Source organism: Haematobia irritans, chromosome 4 (genome assembly GCF_050003625.1).
Source record: "Haematobia irritans isolate KBUSLIRL chromosome 4, ASM5000362v1, whole genome shotgun sequence".
NCBI classification, from domain to species: Eukaryota; Metazoa; Arthropoda; class Insecta; order Diptera; family Muscidae; genus Haematobia; species Haematobia irritans.
Genome location: NC_134400.1, coordinates 62818080 through 62841867, shown reverse-complemented (window position 1 = coordinate 62841867; position 23788 = coordinate 62818080). Strand labels below are relative to the sequence as shown.

The 23788-nt window shown below is 31.5% G+C and overlaps 1 protein-coding gene and 1 long non-coding RNA gene across 3 annotated transcripts in view; one reads left to right on the top strand and one right to left on the bottom strand.

Moving 5' to 3' along the window:
• TfAP-2 (transcription factor AP-2) overlaps positions 1-23788 on the bottom strand; it is a 158078-nt gene that overhangs the window by 102958 nt on the left and 31332 nt on the right. The gene's annotated exons all lie outside the window — the stretch shown is intronic.
• On the top strand, positions 10577-11237 carry LOC142236695 (uncharacterized). Its single transcript, XR_012722161.1, has 3 exons — positions 10577-10638; positions 10735-10976; positions 11044-11237. It is a non-coding gene; the product is annotated as an uncharacterized LOC142236695 (long non-coding RNA).

The window sequence follows — 23788 nt, the reverse complement described above, 5'->3', positions numbered from 1 at the left end:
AGTTAACTTTTTTCGGTGTATATACTTGCTCTTAGTTTCTTATTTCATACATATTCATATAATTTATTATTTACAATTCTCGAAACAAATAATAAAAAAAATCCAAATTCAAACTCGGTCACAAGTGTAAATTATAGTATATTTCCATTCTCCGATTTTTCAATATTTTTTAAACCTACATTTTAGGACAAAAAATTTACTAATCTTAACTTTACAATTTTTTTCATTAAATATAGGACTCGAATCTTTGAAATTTGTACTCCTCTACTAAAATAGTATGCCTTTGTAGTTAGGGAAATTTTCCTTACAGCAAAGACAACCATGTTTGATTTAAATAAATAAAGCTTCACAGATAGACCAATATTTATTTTGTAATTTTTGTTTTAAATTTTTCTTTTTTGAATTTAAGGATAAATATTAAGTGCTCAATATTTGCTATAAAATACACCAAAAATTTCGTTATTATGTTGTATTAGTTTGTTTTTAACATTTATTTTTTTTTAAAGAATTTTTTTTTATTTTAGTTCATTTTTATATTAGAATTCGAATTTCATTTAGAAGAACAAACTGTTAGGTGTTACAAAAAAAAACTCCTCATATCAAATTAGCAAATCAAAGGGAATAAAGAAAATTCTCCTAAGCACTCAGTAACTCACTTTGATTTTCAAAAAAATTCACTAAATATTTCTTGCACTGAAAAAAATTATTCTCGTGAGGTCAAAGATTTCATGTCTTTAAAATACGAATGCAAATATTGATTAGCATGGAAGACGCATTTCTCTAATATAAAGTTTTATTTCCTTGTCCAAAAGTCGATAAACTTTTCAATGAAATCGTATTGTCCTTATAATTAAGTGATTTCACTTAAAAATGGGTATCATAACATGAAAGAAAAAATGTTTGGGCTAAGGTCAACTTGGCTTTATTAATTCAGAAAAATTCATTAAATTTAATGAAATTGTCTTTAAATTTGTTGTCTTTTTGCATCTTGACTACAAAGCCAAAAATGACATGCTTTTCAACAGTTTATTTTAAAGACGTTTTTACTTGAAACATAGCATAATTTCTACTGGAAATCGAGTCTTAATTTGGAAAATAAAATTGTCGTTAACTCGTTTTTAAAGAACTTTGATAGCATGAAGAAAAAACGCTGAAAAAGCGAAAAGTTAAATTTTGCTTCCTAGAAGCAAGTACACAAAACCCAAATTTAAAATAGAATTGTGTCTTAAAAGTATCCTTACTTGTATTCTCCGCTTCTTTGGCTCGGAATAAATACCAACATTTTTAAAGTAAAGACCGGGCATGCTTTGTTTTCAGTGTACCCTTAAAATACGAATGTCGATATTGCTCAGCATAGAAGACGCATTTCTCTGATATCAAGCTATTTTGCGTTGTCCAAAAGTTGATAAAGTTTTGAATGAAGTCGTTTTGTCCTTGCAGTTAAGTGATTCGACGTGAAAATGTGTATGTTTACATGAATGAAAATTTTGTTTGATTTGGTTTTACAAATTCAGAAAATTTCTTCAAAATGAACGAAATCTTCTTTAAATTGTTGACTATTTTAAAGACGTTTGTACTTGAAATATTGCAAAATTTCTACTTGAAGTCGACCCAGATTTGGGAAATTTAAATTGTCGTTGAAACGTTTTTAAAGGACTTTGATAACACATGAAGAAAAAACCAAACAAACAAAACGAATAAATTCAACATTTTTTCCATACTAATTAAAAATTAAAATTGTCAAAACTCTAGCTTGTCGTTTGCTGATACAACAGAAGCTTGAATGAACATTATCGACCATGCAAACCCAGAATAATGTGAAGTTTTTTTTCGTTTTTTTTTTCAAGTTGTTTTCTTCATATGCTATCAAAGTCTTTTACAACAAACGTGTTAACGACAACATAAAGTTTCAAAATCAGACTCGACTTCTTGTAGATATTATGCTATTTTTCAAGTAAAAAAACGTCTTTATAATAAAGTGTTGAAAGACATGATGCAAAAAGGCGACAAATTTGAAGACAATTTCATTAATTTTAAAGAATTTTTCTGAATTATTAAAGTCAAGTTGACTTCAGTACAAAAACATTTTCTTTCATGTTATGATACCCATTATTAGGTCTAATCACTTAATTATAAAGACAAAACGACTTCATTGAAAAGTTTATTGACTTTTGGAGAAGTCGCATTCGTGTTTTAAGCACATGAAATCTTTGGCCTCACCACAATATTTTTTTCAGTATATCAGACTTTTCAATAAACAGAAGTTTTGCATCCCTTGTATCGGGGAGCCAAAGTAAATTAAATGAAAAAATTTTCATAATATCTTTTTCAGTGTAGAATATGACGGTATCACTTATCTAAGAATCGCCATAACCAGATTATTCCTTTATTTCATTAAACAATTTATTGTATTAGTAACTTTTTGTTTGATTACGTTTTCAAGTTCAATCAACTTTTTGATTGGAAATATTTGGTGATATATTTAAAATGTTTTGCTTGCGTTCTTATCGCAAACATTTGAGTTGACCTTTTGATTAACATCACCATGTTCGATTAAGTTTATGGTTGGATAAATTGAATAAGTGGGCTGAGCTAAGTTTGTTTTAATGCCTTTGAGGTTTATCTTATTTGATTGTAGTAGTTTTTCCTAAAGACAGGCATTAAGTTCGAGTTTAGCCACGTAAATAAAAAATGAATCAGTAAGAGCAGCCTCTTTTTTTCAAGCGGTATTACTTTGATTCCTCCTTTTTTTCGCAAAATAGCGATCGCAAATAGTGTTAAGATTTTAGATATAATTAGATTCTTAGCAAAGAATCGAGTTCGCGGCATACCAAATAAGATTTTTCTATAGTAGATAAATCGGGTTTATCTTCTGAATACTACATTTCAAAGATTTAAAAAAAAAATATAAAAAAAGTTTTTTCACTATCCCAGCAAAAAAAAAAAAAAACGTCGCCAAAAAAGTAGTGGAAATGTTCTTTTTGGATCCGGAAGTTCTGCAAAATTGGCGCAGACGCGACGAAATTAAAACGGGCTTGTCATTGGACGGATGTACACCATTTTAACAGCCGTTGTGTGATGCGAATTCAGTGTTTTGAATGTGAATTAAGAAATTTTGTGATATTTTGACAAATAAATAATTTTTAAAATTTTTTATGATTTTTAATGTATTCTTACGCTTATCTGATACGTTTGACATCAAATATTTTCAAAAAATCGCAATTTTTCTAGAAAGGATTGGCATTTTTTTCTGCAAAACTTAAGTAATATTTACCATTTTATCAATTCAAAATCTATGTAGAACCTATTTGAAACAAACAATTTTACATTTTCCATTAAAAACATGAATAAACGAGTTATAAAAACATTGACTCAAATGAACTTCCTTTACAGTTAAAATAAAGAACTTCTTTGGGAGGACATTTTTGGAAGTGCTTTTAAAGTTATGCCTTTAGAAGAACTTCAAATTTTTTTGCTGGGATGCTATAAAATACACTGATATAAATGCGTTTAATTGTAGAATTTTCTTTATGAAAAAGTGTTCTACCTTTTATGGTTTGTGACACTTATTGTGCCATTTTCTGGAAATTCTTAACGGTAACGCTGATCCCAAGTACCAATTCAAAAAGTTTATTGCCTTTAAAATTAAATATTAAGGAAAATTAACAATGAACTAATTACTATTTCGAATTCTAAGGTGTGGTGGAAAAAAATATTTGCCGATATGTAATCTGGGGAGGGTGGTGGGGGCTTGGCTACCCGTCCTTTCAAAAGTATGGAATTTAAGAATGGATTTACCCTTGTCTCTCATGGATATTCGTTAGATATACATATGTACAGTGACACACATAAGTATTGGCACACCAAAACATTTTGTTTAAAAATCACATGTTAAAAGTGATTTTAAGATATTTTAAATTAAAAAAAAAAATATATTTTAATTTGGATTGTAACTACATAAAGCATTTAGATCATTTTTTATTTTAGAAAAATTGTTGTTCTTTAAATATTTAAATTATAAAAAATTAAAAAGGCACATTTTTTGAGGAACAAAAGTATGTATCAAAAAAATAGTTTTTTGGTACATTCAGTACTTATTGGACATTCCTTTTTCTTTAATAACAGCATCAATCAGTCTAGACAATGTTTGTTTTATTTGTACCTATATTCCCCCATTCCTCTATCAACACTGTACCAAATTTATTTATTTATCTATCACATTAGAACAATAAGAAGATATTTCTTTTTTTAGTTCAATGTATACATCATAAAGTTATTAAATGTAATTGAAATGTAAGAATTAGTATGTCATTATTATCAAATCCCAAACTAAATAAGAATAAAGGTTTATATTTATTATTTTTTATTTACAATAAAATTTAAAATTTGGTCTAGGTTATATGTAGTTTTAGAAATATCAAGCAAGTAAGAGAATAAAATTAGTAATTTGAAAAAGATAGAAATACTTGAAACTTAAAACTGTTTTTTCTTGTTAATTTTTTTTAAACGTTGCGGTAATGATTTCCACAATTTGATCGCGTTAACGAAAAAATTGTGGAATTCATTACCACAACGATTGAGTTATTTCAATATTTTTTAAATTACTGATTTTTTTCTCTAACTTGTTTGATATTTCAAATTTTAAATTTTATTGTATTTCATCAAAATCGGTTAATAATAGTGACCTGAGTTCTGCGACGGAAACCAATGTCTAAACCGACTAAGAGGTGGTTCTGAGTCGATCGGTATATATTTTATGGAGCTTAAAATCGATATTTCTGGTAGACACATTTTGTCGCATATACCCTGACCACTATTTGGTTTAGGACGCTGTGCCAATACTTATGTGTGGCACTGTATGTAATCATAAAAATTATTCTTTGATCATAATGAGTTCACGATTCTATGGATGTGTCCATTCAATCTGTTCACATCCACTCACTTCTTAATAAACCTAACCTTAGCGATACACGCAAAGAAAAAAAAAACGTTTGGAAAACGTGTACCGAAAGCATTTTTCATTTGTTAGAGTTTTTTAAATTTCTTCGAAAATTTTAAACTTTTATCGCCAAAAAAATGAGTTTGCTGCAAAATTTTTATTTTTTCAATAAAAAAAATTATTTTTGAACCAATAACACAGTCCATTTCGTTTATATCAAGCACTGTTCTTTTCTGACTTTTAGTCTTTAATAAGACACATTTTACAGTTCATAGTAAAAATTTAATATAGTAGTATGTAATGTTGAAAAACTTTTCGGAATCTTCCGAACATATTTGGAATATATGAAAAAAAAAAACGTTTTGGTGTTCGGTCGAAGCAGGGATGGAACCCAGGACCCTGGATATGCAAGGCGGATGTAGCAACCACTGCTCCACGGTGCCCAACTAAATGTATGTTTCTGTTAAATAAAGATGGTTTAATCGGCTCGTGGGTGCCGCAAGCTTTGCTACATAAATATAACTTATATGCACGCTCACAAAAAATCGCTTCTGTAACATATACTCCCAAACATATTTTGCTTCAAGCATATACATTTTTCGGTATTGCCCAAATATTTATATGTTTGATCTCTTCCAATATATAATATGTTTGAAAGCATATTGGTCTAAACAATATATGTTTGGGTAGTCTAAGTTCCAACCATTTTGTATTTTTGCATCCAAATTCAATAATGTTGTCTTCCAAAAAACAATATGTTATTATGTGAACATATAATATGTTTGGAAGCATTTTGCACCCAAAAATATTATATGCTTAAAAAAATTCTCCCAAACAATATTGTGCTCAAAATTTTATTTATTTATTTATATATTTACAATCATAATGAATTATGAAAATAAACAGGTAATATAGGTGCTAACAACATAGGTTTTCGACCTGAATGCTCAAAATTTTGTTTCTGCCCAATTGTATATTCCCCCACATCTTGCTCACTTCCACGAGATTTTTTAGTTCTTAGCACCTTTTTCTGTAATACAAACATTGTAGAAGAAATTATTCAATTGTATGATTTTTTTATTTTAATTTTACCTTTTGCCGGACGGGGATTCGAACAGCGGACCACACAGTTTGTAAGGATCAAAGAAGTAGCTGATCAATTGCCCAAGGAAAAATAAAATGTTAATTTTGTAATAACAAGCAACAACCACCAACTTAATTCAATATCGCTCCCTGTTAAATAGCGCTCCAAGCTACTAAACACATATATGTTTATAGGCTATTTCTAAATTAATATATGTTTGCATCCAAGCATATTATATTTACAAACATTTTATGTCCCAAACATAATATGTTCTAACATATTAACATATATGTCCCAAACATGTTATGCTAGTTTATGAACATTATATGCTTGCACTCAAAAATATTGTGTTTAAAAATTTGTGTTCCAAACATATAATGTTTATAGCCAAACATATGAAAAACAGTCTTTTTCATCCGTGTGGATAATTGTCTATTGATGACAATATCAGCTACATAGCTCAGTGGATAGTGTGTTGACTTACAAATTGCATGGTCCGCGGTTCGATTCTCCGTCCAGGCGAAAGGTAAAATGAGAAAGATGTGAGAGAAAATGAAATTAGCCAGAAAATATTGTTTTTTTTTTTGAGTTAGTCGCTATGAAATTGTTTTTACATCCTGGAAAAGAATAAACGTTTATCACAAAAAGAATATACTTTTCTTCCAAATAAACTTCCTTAAAGCAAAAAGCAAATGAGAAACTAACTTTCTGTGTCTAAAATTTCGTTTCGGAGGAAAGAATTATTTTTTTGCGTGTAGGCGGTAACATTTTTCCGCAACAAATACATACTTTTATTTAGTTACTCAGCAACCTACCAACTAAGGCGTGCTTCCTCGGAATACCACCCCCCATTGGACAATCATATAAAATGATATATAATTATATATGATTTTTGTGAACAAGCTGCAATGTGCCACTAGATGGCAGTTTAATGTGAACAAACCCTGCTGACCATAATTCGATAACAAACCCGTTTCGTAATGAGTTCGAAAACAGATATGATTGACTTTCGTTATATCATATTCGCAGGGTTGATATTTATCACTATAACAGTTTGAAAGCCGTTATACGTTTATACCAAAGAGTATATATTTAGAAAGAGATTGCGTCAATTGCGAGTTTCGTCCAACATTACTTGTTGTATTTTACATATCGTTTATTTTTTACGAAATTGGAGACCGTACATAATACGGTCAAATATATTCATCAACATACTTATCCAATCGGCACACAAAAAGTTATGCCTACACACAAAAAATTATCACCAAAATTTTTTCAATTAAACACTTAATTGAATTTGGAAACGGATTCAATTAATATGTTAATTGATTCAATTAATTATTTAATCAAATCCGAATAAAAACCAATTAAAACAAGTATATACGGCCGTAAGTTCGGCCAGGCCGAAGCTTATGTACCCTCCATCATGGATTGCGTAGAAACTTCTTCTAAACACTGCCATCCACAATCGAATTACTTAAGTTGCGGTAACGCCTATGGCAAGGTATCTTAAAACCTCCTAACACCATCTTCTAAATTGTATGTAAGTCCAAACGTGGTATATATTAAATCAAAAAAGATCGATCCAATACGTATATAATTCAGTTTGACAAAGTAGACATAAAATTTTGACAAAATTTTCTACAGAAATAAAATTTTCTATAGAAATAAAATTTTCACAAAATTTTCTATAGAAATAAAAATTTTCACAAAATTTTCTATAGAAAGAAAATTTCGACAAAAATTTCTACAGCAATAAAATTGTAACAAAATTTTCTATAGAAATAAACTTTTGACAAAATTTTCTATAGAAATAAAATCTTGGTAGATTATTTTTGGCTCGAGCGGCAACCATGATTATGAACCGAATAAAATTTGAACAAAATTTTCTATAGAAATAAAATTTTGACAAAATTTTCTATAGAAATAAAATTTTGACGATGATGAACATTTCATTATGAACCGAATAAAATTTTGACAAAATTTTCTATAGAAATAAAATTTTGACAAAATTTTCTATATAAATAAAATTTCGGTAGATTAATTTTGGCTCTAGTGGCAACCATGATTATGAACCGATATGGACCAATTTTTGTGTGATTGGACCAATTGTTGTATGGTTGTTAGCGACCATATACTAACACCACGTTCCTAATTTGAACCGGATCGGATGAATTTTGCTCCTCCAAGAGGCTCCGGAGGTCAAATCTGGAGAACGTTTTATATGGGGGCTATATATAATTATGGACCGATATGGACCAATTCTGGCACGGTTGTTAAAGATCATATACTAACACCATGTTCAAAATTACAACCGGATTGGATGAAATTTGCTTCTCTTGGAGACTTCGCAAGCCAAATCTGGGGATCGGCTTATATGGGGGCTATATATAATTATGAACCGATGTGGACCAATTTTTGCATGGTTATTAGAGACCATATAACAATATCATGTACCAAATTTCAGGCGGATCGGATGAAATTTGCTTCTCTTTGAGGCTTCACAAGCCAAATCAGGAGATCGGTTTATATGGGGTCCATATATAATTATGGACCGATGTGGACCAATTTTTGCATGGTTCTTAGAGACCATATACCAACATCATGTACCAAATTTCAGCCGGATCGGATGCAATTTGCTTCTCTTTGAGGCTTCGCAAGCCAAATCTGGAGATCGGTTTATATGGGGTCTATATATAATTATGGACCGATGTGGACCAATTTTTGCATGGTTCTTAGAGACCATATACCAACATCATGTACCAAATTTCAGCCGGATCGGATGCAATTTGCTTCTCTTTGAGGCTTCGCAAGCCAAATCTGGAGATCGGTTTATATGGCGTCTATATATAATTATGGACCGATGTGGACCAATTTTTGCATGGTTATTAGAGACCATATACCAACATCATGTACCAAATTTCAGCCGGATCGGATGAAATTTGCTTCTTTTTGAGGCTCCGCAAGCCAAATCTGGGGATCGGTTTATATGGGGGCTACATATAATTATGGACCGATGTGGACCAATTTTTGCACGATTGTTAGAGACCATCTACCAACACCATGTACCAAATTTCAGCTGGATCGGATGAAATTTGCTTCTTTTTGAGGCTCCGCAAGCCAAATCTGGGGATCGGTTTATATGGGGGCTACATATAATTATGGACCGATGTGGACCAATTTTTGCACGATTGTTAGAGACCATCTACTAACACCATGTACCAAATTTCAGCCGGATCGGATGAAATATGCTTCTCTTAGAGGCTCCACAAGCCAAATCTGGGGATCGGTTTATATGGGGGCTATATATAATTATGGACCGATGTGGACCAATTTTTGCATGGTTGTTAGAGACCATATACCAACACCATATACCAAATTTCAGCCCGATCGGATGAAATATGCTTCTATTAGAGGCTCCACAAGCCAAATCTGAGGGTCCCTTTATATGGGGGCTATACGTAAAAGTGGACCGATATGGCCCATTTTCAATACCATCCGACCTACATCGATAACAACTACTTGTGCCAAGTTTCAAGTCGATAGCTTGTTTCGTTCGGAAGTTAGCGTGATTTCAACAGACGGACGGACGGACGGACGGACGGACGGACGGACGGACGGACGGACATGCTTAGATCGACTCAGAATTTCACCACGACCCAGAATATATATACTTTATGGGGTCTTAGAGCAATATTTCGATGTGTTACAAACGGAATGACAAAGTTAATATACCCCCATCCTATGATGGAGGGTATAAAAATGATTGATATTTGTTACGTTTCCAATTAAAATATTAATTGATTCAATCAATTTCTTAATCAATTCGGAAATAATTTTCAATTACAAACGTGATTGAAATTTTTTCCGTTTCCAATTACACATGTGATTGATCCAATCACCTTTGTGATTGAAACTGAATAATTTTGAGCAATGGAAAGAGCGAAAAGAGAACAAGAGAATGGGTTTTTATTCAACAATGTATGATGGAGAGATCAGTCTGTGGAAGTAACTCGTAACGAACGGTTGGGTTTTTGTTTTTCGCGTAAATTGAAAAACATGATTGGCGACATTCTGTCTGCTGCATTCAAAATGTGTGCATAAATATTTTGAACGCAACAACCAATCATAGCAAAGGGTTGAAATAAATAAAGTGTGCAACAACAAACGGCCACGTGGTAAAGGTTTGAAAAAAATATATGACAGAACGCATTTGAAATTACCTGTGTTTGTGTTTTGTGGCATTGTAAAAATGGAAAACAATCTACGTTTATTGAAGGTAAGAAATTGTGAAATGTGAATACCGTTTTCCATTGAAGCCTGTTTACATTAAACGAACTAAAATAATATATTTTTTATTCATTTATTTTAGTGACCAATTTTATTTCGTGAAATTGACCAATCAATCCCATCAACTCCATCATTTTATCAAATATATAATAATATGTTTGCAATAAAAAAGTGGCGGTATGGGTTTGGTGGGAAGATTCACCTTGAAGTTGCGAAGTAGCGTTGGCATTAAATTGCATTTTTGTTTTACCCGCCTGTTTCAGTTTGAACCCAAGTAGAGAGCAGTATATCTGGTATATAAACTAATGAGCTGAATTATGTAATGGTAAAAAAGTTCTTTCTTTTGGATTTAAAAATATGAAAAATATCAGAAAATAATAAATATATGTATTTTCCATTTATATTTTTTTTCTATTTCCAGAATTTGCAAAGTATCATCAATATAATACCAAATATTACATTGCTTTCCCATTATTTTTGTCTTTGATTGGTTCAAATTTTAATAGACGTTTTTAATGTGTGGAAATTTTGGAAAGGAATTGTTACTAAAATTAAATTACCGAGCTCCTTAATACACATTTTTATGCTAAAAGACTACAACTGCAAAAGAAGATTATAAATCTGCAACCTGGAACTATGAATTGAACTTGATATTCTATGCAGGTAATGTTTAACAAAATTAACTTTTAATTGAACAAAATGAAATTCGAATTATTCTGTTTACTTTCAGAAAAACTAATTTAGCTTACAGGCTGCTGATTTATTGGAAATCTAGGCGCATCTACATATTAGAAGGAACATGCTAACACGGTTATTATTATAAGGAAGATAATGATTTATATAATTTATTTTTTCACCCTATAGTTGTTATTGATAGTAGTTGTATTTGTAAGTTATGTTAGAACAAAATACAAATGACAAGAACCAAAATTATATGTCTATTGCATAATTCAAAAAATAATAAAATATTAAATATGTTTTATAAGAAACACATATTTTCTTTTATTTCAAAAGAAAAAAAACTAAATACGATTTTGAGGTCGCAATATATAAATTTTTTGATCGAAATTTATAGCCAATTTCAATTAATTATTTAATTGAATGAATCAAATAGTTGATTGATTTTTGTCGCGAAATTAATTAAAATTTTAATTGATCAATTAAAACTATGATTGAATTTTATGTTAAAAATCAATCACGTTTTTAATTGATTCAATCACACAATTAATTGATTCCGTGACAAAAGTCAATTAAATTTTTAATTAAAAATCGTGTTGGTTTTCAATCAAAATGGGTGATTGATGCTATCATTTTCGTGATTGAAGACATTTCAATTAAAAAAATGATTGAATCCGCGATTTTCGTGATTGAAATCAAAAATTTTTTTTGTGTGTAGTGCATGAGGATAGTTATCATGAGGTCTGCATATCAAATCCGCGTGCAACAGTCGTTTTATATTGAAAATTATTTTTCAATTTTTCACATATAAAAGTAATATACGCAATCTCATGAGACTATTGAAAAAAAAAACTCCAATATTGAATAAGTAAGAGGATGAGTTAAAGAGTAACACAAAATAGCCAGATGCCTACACTAAATATCTACAGTATATACGTATAATTTTTATCCATGCGGATTTGATTCGCAGACCTCATGTTTACAATCCAACACTGCCCCTCTATCTATAGTACAGTAACAATATACAATGGAAAATCGCAAATAGTTTTTCAAATTCTGGGGGGCTAATCTTTTTCTGGGGGTGAGCTAAGCCTTCTAGAGCTGCAAAACTATCGATAGTTATTTTTTGACGTCACTATCGATAGCTTATAACGACTATCGATAGTATCGGATAAATGACATATCCGTAGTTAAACTAACACTAATTTTAACTTATTTTCATTGCAAAAAATATTTGTTTTTAATTACATTTTTGCGAAATTTTCCACAGCCCACTGAAATATTCCTTTTTTAAGTAAGTCTCAAACATTTTATGAACTAAACGTGGGTATAAAGTTCAATGACCGTATATTTAAGTTTAATATGAACTAAAGCAGTAGACAATTTTCGTACGATTTCCAAAAATATTAAGAATGGACTACTGTATGGTTAAAATGGCCACGATTTGGCTCCAACCCTGCCAGCATTTCAAAGTTCCAATTCAACCTCATCGCTACCACAGACTCGTAAGTGACACTACAGCAATCGCCAACTGTGATGGGGGAATCATATCAAAAGCTACAAAATGTACATGAAAGTACTATTGTTACAAGAGCCATTTTATATTTTGTGAAACACCAAGCGCAAACCAAGAGCATCAGCCGAATATAGCAGAATTGCCACTTATAAATCAATTGCCACTATTAATGTTATACATGGAATAATTTATAAATTTTTATTTCAATTAATAAACATCTAAACACTCATATTTTACTTGGTCACAATGATTCCTTTACAACTATCCTAAAATGCACTTTTTCTAATAGTTTGAAGGGGATCTTATTGGCGTCGTTCTACATTTATCTAAAAAGGCACCTGATACTTGCACTCATGCGATGTTTTTTTTTGCAGTAACTTGGCGTCGTACAGCTTCTCAATAGTGACGGCGCTTTTCCGACGAGTTTTGGATATCGTATACGACGTGATGGGGATTCTCAGAATCGCCGTCAAATTAAAAAAAAATGTTGGCAGGAATGTTTTTTTTACAAATCATTTAATTACACAATAATCCTATAACCTAAACCTGATAGTATTTGGGACATCTAATGATTTCAAAAACTAAGTCATTAGAATAACCATTTTGTTTTCTGTTTCTTTTATTTATTTGAATTAGATTTTATTTTGTAAAATAACATATTTGTTTTCGTAAAAATAGTGGGTGTGTTTTGTTTTAATTCTAATATAGTTCGATAGTGCTGAAGGAAACTATCGAATAGAGCGACTGTTGATAGTTTTGCAGCTCTAAAGCCTTCCCCCAGAGGCCTTTGTTCGCTTATGTTATCCTCATGAACGAGACCACTAGGCTAAATTGCTTTTTGTGTCCCGCTTGGATATGTACGCCCATGAATTCCAATTTCGAAAAAATAAACCAGATGTAAAATCCAACACTGCACCCAAAAGGTTACGGAGTTCGCAAACTTCGAATTTACGTTTCGAATTTTATGCAATCACTTTCTACATATATACTCATTTGTCATTCCAGTAAATTATACAAACTATACGTAGTGTTGAAAATCAACCCTGTACGCAAAATCAGACGAAAGTCGTTCACAGATGGTGCTCGCACATTAAAAAACGTGTAGGTTGATGGGTGGCATCAAAGACTGTGATTATAACAAGATGTCCAAATTGCCTCTTGTTCTTGAATAGATAAAAGTGCACGACTTTAGGTTCACACACGTTCGTTATCTATTTTGCTTGTTCGAAGGTTTCTTTGCAACATTTTCTCCAATTCCTCTTTAAAATTGTATTCGTAACAATCATGTGTCTAAATAGCTGTGTTCGGGGGACCAATAATGTATAATAATTTGTGACTCTAAAATTTTTCGTTTAGACAAAAACACGAACAAAAAGAGATAAAAAAACAACAATTGACAAATAAAGAGGTTAAAAAAGGAAAACATTTTGAATTGGCCGCTACTACGGGCGTGTTTCCAAAATTAAAACTGTAAAGTAAAAATTCCTATTTTCTCAGAAAACTGTAGAAAACTTAACGCAGAAAGAACACCAGGGAGCATAATAGACATCTCTTAATGATTTAATGACTTAAGGTGGGTATTAAGTTCCATTTTAGCCGTTAAAATTGCCATTTTTATCGTCATATAATTATAAATAAACCATATTAGTCATTATGTCTTATATGGCAATGTAATTTGTAAAGATACGGTACCAATAAATACTCAACAAAATAAAAATAAACACAATTTACTTGAAGTAATTTCTTTTGGCATAAATGTTGAATGAAAAGAGTGCAGAAACAGGCCTATTAACCAAATTGAAAATTCTTCATTTTCTTTTCTTTTTTAGATTCGTAACATCATACCCATTTTTTTCCCAACTCTCTCATACATGTATGAACCTAAACTCATGAGCCTATTAGAAAACAAGTATATACGGCCGTAAGTTCGGCCAGGCCGAATCTTATGTACCCTCCACCATGGATTGCGTAGGAACTTCTACTAAAGGCTGTCATCCACAATCGAATTACTTGGGTTGCGATAACACTTGCCGATGGCAAGGTATCGTAAAACTTTTTAACACTGTCTTCTAAATTGTAAGTTAGTCCATAAGGTGTATATATTAAACAAAAAAAAAGGCCGATTAAATACGTATATAATTCAGTTTGACAAAATTTTCTATAGAAATAAAATTTTGACAAAATTTTCTATAGACATAAAAACTTGACAAAATTTTCTATAGAAATAAAATGTTGACAAAATTTTCTATAGCAATAAAATTTTGACAAAATGTTCTATAGAAATAAAATGTTGACAAAATTGTCTATAAAAATAAAATGTTGAAAAAATTTTCTACAGAAATAAATTTTTTACAAAATTTTCTATAAAAATAAAATTTTGACAAAATTTTCTATGGAAATAAAATGTTGACAAACATTGCAATAGAAATAAACTTTTTACAAAACTTTCTATAGAAATGAAATTTTGACAAAACTTTCTATAGTAATAAAATTTGACAATTTTTACATGGCTGTTAGAGGCCATATACTATTGAAATGTACCAAATTTCAACCGCATCGGATGACTTTTGCTCCTCCAAGAGGCTCCGGAGGTCAAATCTGGGGATCGGTTTATATGGGAGCTATATATAATTATGGACCGATATGGACCAATTTTTGCATGGTTGTTAGAGACCATATACTAACAACATGTACTAAATTTCAATTGGAACGGATTAATTTTGCTCATCCAAGAGGCTCCAGAATTCAAATCTGGGGATCGGTTTATGTGGAAGCTATATATAATTATGGACCGATATGGACCAATTTTTGCATGCTTGTTAGAGACCGTATACTAACATCAGGTACCCAATTTCAAACGGATCGGATGAATTTTGCCCCTCCAAGAGGCTCCGGAGGTCAAATCTGGGGATCGGTTTATATGGGAGCTATATATATTTATGGACCGATATGGACCAATTTTTGCATGGTTGCTAGAGACCGTATACTAACATCAGGTACCAAATTTCAACCGGATCGGACGAATTTTGCCCCTCCAAGAGGCTCCGGAGGTCAAATCTGGGGATCGGTTTATATGGGGGCTATATATAATTATGGACCGATATGGACTAATTTTTGCATGGTTGTTAGAGACCGTATACTTAGACCACGTACCAAATTTCAACCGGATCGGATGAATTTTGCTGCTCCGGAAGGCTCCGCAAGCCAAATTTGGGGATCGGTTTATATGGGGGCTATACGTAAACGTGGGCCGATATGGCCCATTTTCAATACCATCCGACCTACATCAATAGCAACTACTTGTGCCAAGTTTCAAGTCGATAGCTAGTTTCGTTCGGAAATTAGCGTGATTTCCACAGACGGACGGACAGCCGGACAGACGGACAGACGGACGGACGGACGGACATGCTTAGATCGACTCAGAATTTCACCACGACCCAGAATATATATACTTTATGGGGTCTTAGAGCAATATTTCGATGTGTTACAAACGGAATGACAAAGTTAATATACCCCCATCCTATGGTGGAGGGTATAAAAAGGGGAAGAATTTAGACATCTTGGGAAATCAGATAATCTTTGGGTGGCATATTCATTTTTCCATTAGTACCCTACTGGAAATATAAATTTGCTTCATTTTAGTTTTGTTGTAGTCCAAAAGAGATGTTGAGAGTTGCATCAAATTGTCGAAGACATTGTTACGGTTGTATATTGAGGCGTGGTTAATAACCCGATAATTAAAACAACATTGAAGTATTTTTTTCTTTCATTTGTACACCCTCAGAAAAAATCGCTTCTCTAATTTTTTTTTAATTTACACATTTATATTTATACTATATTAAATTTGTATAATGAAACTTCGAAATGTGGGTATTAAAGATTTACAGTCAGAAACAGTGGTTGATATAAAGGAAATGGACTGAGCTTTTAACTTTTGTATATTTTCCACCGTTTTTTTTTTTTTTTTAATTTCCTGTGCCTGAATATTTTGACTTACTCCTCGTACGTTCCGATTTATTTTAACGAACCAAAAAAAAGTTGTGCCCATAATTCTTTCTCTATACTCTCTCCCTCTCTCTGTCGCTTTCTGAATAAAATATCACAACATATATATGTTTACTCGAAATTTGTAAATTTATATATGTTTACATTTACACATATTATTTTTATGAAACACTCATGCCCCAAACATAACATATTCTAACATATGTGTCCCAAACATTTAGTGTTAGTTTAGGAACATTACATGTTAGCACTTAAATATATTGTGTTTAAAAATTGTGCCAGAAACACATTTTGTTTATATCGGAACATATGAAAAACATATTTTTGTAACAGTGATATTAATTTAAGCATTTTGTAGGAAGTAAGCAAATGATATTGTATTAGAAAGAGGTAAGTTATTCTAACTTTTAAAACTATGTGAAAAAATTCCCCAAAAAGCTCTACAATCTTCAATTGTCGATTTTGCTGTGGTGTCACACGAGAAAAGCTAGATGCGGCGTTGAACGATGGTTCCAAATCACTTTCCTCGAAAAAAAAATTCTTCAACTTTCGAATGGTTAAAGATGTCTACACGCAAAAAAATAATTCTTTCCTCCCAAACGAAATTATAGACAAACAAAGTTCGTTTCTCATTTGCTTTTCGTTGAAAGGAAGTGCATTTGGAAGAAAAGTATATACTTTTTGTGATAAACGTTTATTCTTTTCCAGGATGTAAAAACAATTTCATAAAGACTAACTCAAAAAAAATTTTTTCTGGCTAATTGCATTTTCCCTCACATCTTTCTCACTTCCACGAAGTTTTTTAGTTCTTAGCACCTTTTTCTGTAATACCAACAATGTAGAAGAAATTATACGATTTTATAAATTTTTAAAATTGTTTTACCTTTCGGCTGGACGGAGAATCGAACCGCGGACCATGCACTTTGTAAGCCAACACACTAACCACTGAGCTATGTACCTGTTATGGTCATCAATAGATAAATATCCATATAAGTTATATTTATATAGCATAGCTTGCGGCGCCCACGAACCGAATAAACAAAGTTTATTTAACAGAAACAAACATTTCGTTTGGCACCGTGGAGCAGTGGTTGCTACGTCCGACTTGCATGCCAAGGGTCGTGGGTTCGATCCCCGCTTCGACCAAAGTTTTTTTTTTGTTTTTTTTTTTACATATATTCCAGATATGTTCGGAAGATTCCGAAAAAATGTTCAACATTACATTGTAGTATATTAAATTTTGAACTGTAAACTGTGTCTTATTAAAGATGTAAAGTCGGTTTGATATAAACGAAATGGACTGTGTTGTTGTTTCAAAAATAACTTTTTTTATTGAAAAAATAAAAATTTTGTAACAAACGAATTTTTTTGGTGATAAAAGTTTAAAATTTTCGAAGCAATTCAAAAAACTCTAACAAAAGAAAAACGTTTTCGGTACACGTTTTCCAAACGTTTTTTTTTTCTTTGCGTGTACATTAGTTTTTTTTTTTGGGAAAGTTGAGGGATTTCTTTCTGGCCTAAGTTGGTCACCTCGGGTGTATGATTTTTTTTAGCAATCCCAAATATGAACCGATCCTCATGATTTTTCCTTTGATGGATAATACTTATAACACCCTACAAAAAAGGTAGTGCAAAAATGTTTACTTCTTTAATTATATGCACACTGAAAAAAAAGCATACTCGGTTCCAAAGATTTTGTCTTTACTTTAAAAAATTTGGTATTGATTCCGAGCCAAAGAAGCGGAGAATACAAGTAAGGATACTTTTAAGACACAATTCTCTTTTAAATTTAGGTTTTGTGTACTTGCTTCTAGGAAGCAAATTTTAATATTTCGCTTTCTCAGTTTTTTTTTCTTCATATGCTATCAAAGTCCTTTAAAAACGAGTTAATGGCAACTTTATTTTCCAAATTAGGACCCGACTTCCAGTAGAAATTATGCTATGTTTGAAGTAAAAACTTCTTTAAAATCAAGTTTTGAAAAACATGTCCTATATTTGAAAGATTTTTTGCTTTGTAGTCAAGATGCAAAAAGACAACAAATTTAAAGACAATTTCATTAAATTTAAAGAATGTTCTGAATTATTAAAGTCAAGTTGACCTTAGCCTATAAATTTTTTCTTTCATGTTAAGATACCCATTTTTAAGTCAAATCACTTAATTATAAAGACAATACGACTTCATTGAAAAGTTTATCGACTTTTGGACAAGGAAAATAACTTTATTTTAGAGAAATGCGTCTTCTATGCTAAGCAAAATTTGTATTCGTATTTTAAAGACATGAAATCTTTGACCTCACGACAATATTTTTTTCAGTGCATAAATGCACGATTTGAAAAAAGTTTGAAACAAGCTAATGAAACGTCAAGCCTAAATAATGCAGTAACTGAACCCTGAAAAAATATTTAAGATATATTACAGATTACGCAACCTAAATTTTAGGATGCGAAATCTACAAAATATTAGGGACAAATTGCTTTAAAATAATGAAATTTTATTTAAAATAAAGTTGATTATCTTTGCTTCAAACATTTTTTTCATTAAATTTAGGACACAACTTTTGTAAATTTGCGTCCCTCCGTTAAAGTCCCATGTCTTTGAACTTAGTCTAATTTTCCTTAAAGTAAAGATTTTTGATTTAAAGAAACAGTCCTTAAATTAACTGAAATATTGAAACTTTAGGTTTAAGTTAAGAACGCTTCAAATATAGGCTAAGACTTACTTTGAGGATTTAGCGTCTTTGGTTTGAAGTTTTTTTGGAATTAAGGAAACATTTTTTACTTTGAAGTATCCGTTATATTTTAGATTTTTAAAGTGGCATTTGTTTATACGTGAGTACCTTTATTAATAAACCTCAACAAGATAATGAACATTTGATAAATGAAATCTGTATCCTAATTTTAATTTTATTGGTCCAAGATTTAAAGCCAGATACATGCACAGAAAAACATGTTTGGACGTGGTTGCCGCATCCATTTAATGCTTATATAGAGCATGTAATTGTCGCGAAAACCATATATTTTGTCTTTGTAATAATAATTTTCGAGCGGAGAAAAATATATGTTGGCAATAAGCATTTAAATGGTTCTCAAATGCCGCAAACATGTTCTATTATTTAAATGATAGAATTTGAGACCATTATATGGTCGGGAAAATCATGTACCTGACCATTCAATTTTTGTCCTTTTTTGCAGAGAGAAAAATATTTTTATAGCTTACGTATAGACATGTCTAGAACCATTACATGGCCATAAAGACCATTGTTGACCATACATTGTTTTCGTGACCATTTAATTTTTTTGCAGCGAAAAAAATTTTATAAAAACATTGAGCAGGTACACACGATTTTCAATTTGCGCGTCAGTCGTGTGTTGATTGTTTCTTGGAATGGACGGAGAATACGGAATTACTGTGTTTTGTGTTAATTCATTTACTCAGAAGTGGCACGTGGTTTTATGTGAACACAAAAAAGGAAAGTGTAGTTGAAAAAAATGTACCTGTTTTTTGTTCTGCATTTTGATATATGGTATAATTTATTTTTATTTGCAGTTACATGATGTCTGCATTGGTACATTTGATAGGCACGAAGTAAATTTGGAATGATTACTTATTGTTGAAATATAACCAAAATAGAATGTGTAAAAATATGTGATGTTTGCTTGCACGACATAGTAAATACAAATAAACAATGAATTAGTTTATAAATAAATAAAAACAAATAAATAAAGTTAATTTTGTGTTTTCTTTTCTCAAGTGGCGTCCTTTTTTCGACGACGAAAAAGGTTTTTTCATAAAACCATGTTCTTTTAACTGGAAGAAAAACATTTTTGACGAATACCATAACATTTTAGATCGTGACAATGGTCAATGGAAACAAAATTCTTTTTATCAATATAATAACATTTTAGATGAGGACAATTTTATTTTTCTTAGAACCATGTTCACTGAGCCAATATGGTTGCAGGTGAAAATGTTACATGATTGCCGCAAAAATAGCTCCTATCATATTATTTTGCTCTTCGAATATGATTGTGACAATCATGTTTCTTCTCTGCGTGTAGGTCGCTAAAAAATTTCTTTATTTTAAAGAAGCCGCATCCTTGGCTCGGAATCAATACCGAAACCCTTAAGGGAAGGTCAATATCTTTTGATCCAAGCAAACTTTTTTTTGTGTGTACATGTATTTTTTACAATGGAAATTTGTCAACGGCAAAATAATCTAAAAAAAGGATGCGTCCTATTTTGGAATGCTTGTATACGCTGTATGGCAAAGTGACAAAAATTCAACCATTTTCAATAATATTGAAATATTGTTTTAGATTTAGTTCAGCATAATTCTCTTATATAAAAAAAAGAGCTCGTATTATATGATAATTCATTTTGCATCTAATAGCCTTTTTTGCCAGTTGATACACAATTCAGGGTTTATCACACAAAAACAAAACGAGATAAACATAAATATTTATTATTTCGTGCAAGCAAACATCACTTATTTCATACACTATTTTTAGTTCCATATCAACAATAAGTAATCATTCCATATTTTCGTCATGCCCCCATCAAATGTACAAACGGACACATCATGTAACTGCAAATAAAAATACACTTCATTTTATGTTCACATAAAACCACGTCCCATGTATGAATAAATAGAGTAACACAAAACACCCCAAGTCAAGTCCACAAGCATTTCTCTTAAACCACATCCCAAGTCCACAAGCATTTCTCTTAAACCACATCCCGGGATCCCCTATCGATTTTTTCCATTTCCGATGCAGTCCCATTGGACAAGTCTTAGAAAGTTCTACATTAGGCCGTTTTAAGTGAATATAAAAGTTTTGTACAATTAAATATCGCGAAAAAGAATAGAAAATCAACAAAAAAGTAAAAAATTAATAAAAAAAATTAAAAACTTCACCCCCGGTGGGATTTGAATCTGTGCCGTTTGACTTTTTCACAACCATGGAAGTTATTTTGAGAAAGTTTTGCAAATTACGATAATTTAAAATTTTTTGTTGATTTTTAATGAAAAAATATATTTATACAAATGGTGAGATTTGAACTAGCGTTCTTTATTTTTTCATTGATAATAATAAAGAACATGTCAAGAAGTAATTAGAATGTCATTCCGTGGTGTCATATTAGGTTCATATCACAAACATTTGAATAGACGTTTTGATGCATCGTGCTCAATGGCGTTTGTGGCTGAATGTGCTAAGGCGTTCTGTTATGGTTCCAACAGACCCAGCCCAGCAAAAAAATTTGGAAGTTCTTCTTAACGCACAACTTTAAAAGTAATTTGGGTAATTTGAACTTTTGTTGTTACTGGCGGACCACCATAAACTCTCTCGGACCACCATGGAACACAATTAATTTAAAAAGATTAAAGAACAGAAAGAATAAACTATACAAAATATTCAAACGTACAGGTCTTTCTTCCGATTTTGCTTTATATTCGTTAGTAAGATCCGAATATAACTTAGAAAATAGAATTGCTTATCGAGAGCTAACCCAAAGAAGTTTTATAATTTTGTAAACTCAAAACGTACCTCACGTGATCTGGAACTTCGAATAGCGAAAAGATTACCAAATCACTCTAGTGTTTTCAGGCTGAAATATTAGCAATAAGAGAGGTGGCGAATTGGCTGAGAAGTAATGTTCCAAAAAATGTGTGCATTAATATATACTCAGACAGTCAACCTGCAAATCTCTCAATGAGATGGCTGAGCAGTACAATATTCACCTAATATGCACCCAGAAATAAGGGGCTCTAAAACCAACTGAACTTTATTTTAGTTCATGAAGATTAGTTGATTTTAGTTAAAAATTGCACAATATGAGTAAATGTTCCTTATTTGAATAATTTTTTGCTAACTTTAATGATGTGAACTAAAAATCAGAAAAAAAGTTGTATACAATATAGTGCACAATTTTACTAAAAAATAAAATAGTTCATATTTTCCTAAAATGGTAGAAGTTTGCTTAAATTTAGTTCATAAGATTCTCAAATGAGTAAATTTTACTAAAATTGTACCTGTCTCGAACTTCGTACAGCGCTAAAGACATTTTAACAATTTTTAGATCCAATTTTTTCTTCCAACAGATGAAATTTTCTTAAACAACAGAAAAAAAAATAATTATTTTTAAAAAAATTTTCTTCAATTTCACAAAAAGTATGAACTTATTTGTAACATGTTGCAATTAGAAAACTATTTTAGTTAAAATTTCCTAAAATAAACCTACATTTTCTTCCACGGTGGGGTCATTTTTTTTTGGGTGTGGGTGCCTGGCCATAGGAACATACCGGGGAACTGATAAGCGGATGAGTTGGCAACGCTAGGGACTACCTTGCATATTCCAGGGGAACTAGAGTCTTTTGGTATGCCCCTGGCTACCTGCAAGCTCATGCTGCATGAGAAGGCTGTTATGATGGCAAATGTTCGATGGGAGAATTGCTGGGGCTGTAACGACACCAAGCAAATATGCACACTAGATATGCTACTGTTCTCGAGACGTCAGATATCACTCCTGATATCTGCTATAACGGGTCGCTGCCTGATAGGCGATTTTACAAAAACTATATGCGCGAAGTATAATGACTATTGTATGAGCTGTCATGATGCGGAGGAAAAGGAATCAATTAAACACCTCTTCTATGAGTGTCCTGCATTTTGTGTAAAGCGCAAGCAATTTTAGGAGCATATAGCTTCAGATTACTGGCGGATCTGGAAAACGTTAACTTAAGCAGTCTGCTAATGTTTTTGGAACAATCTGGTTGGTTCAACGAAGAAAAATAATCGAGAAGGTTCAGCGGTTAAAACTAGAAGTGCCCATATGTAATAGGTACTTTTAGTTAATGTGGTATCACAATGGACTGAATAGGCTAAGTGAGCCTGAATCTTAATCGGTCTGCCACTTTAACCTAACCTACTTCACGTGGATTTCCTAAAGCTTTAAGGTTTGGACTGAAAGTGGCAGTTGAAGACTTGGATATATGTAACATTTTTGTTAGATTCTTTCAGTCAACTTATTCAGAAAAATCCTGGGAATCAATGGAAAATTATCCCTTTACAATCCCAGCAAAAAATGTGGAAGTTCTTCCAAAGGCACAACTTTAAAAGCACTTCCAGCAGATGCACTCCCAATGATGTTCTTTATTTTAACTAACCAATAAGTTCTTTTAATTCATTTTTAATAACTTGGTTTTTTCATACTTTTAAAGGGTAATTTTAACTTTTTTTGTTTCAAATTGGTTAAAAACAGAGTAAAAATTTATAA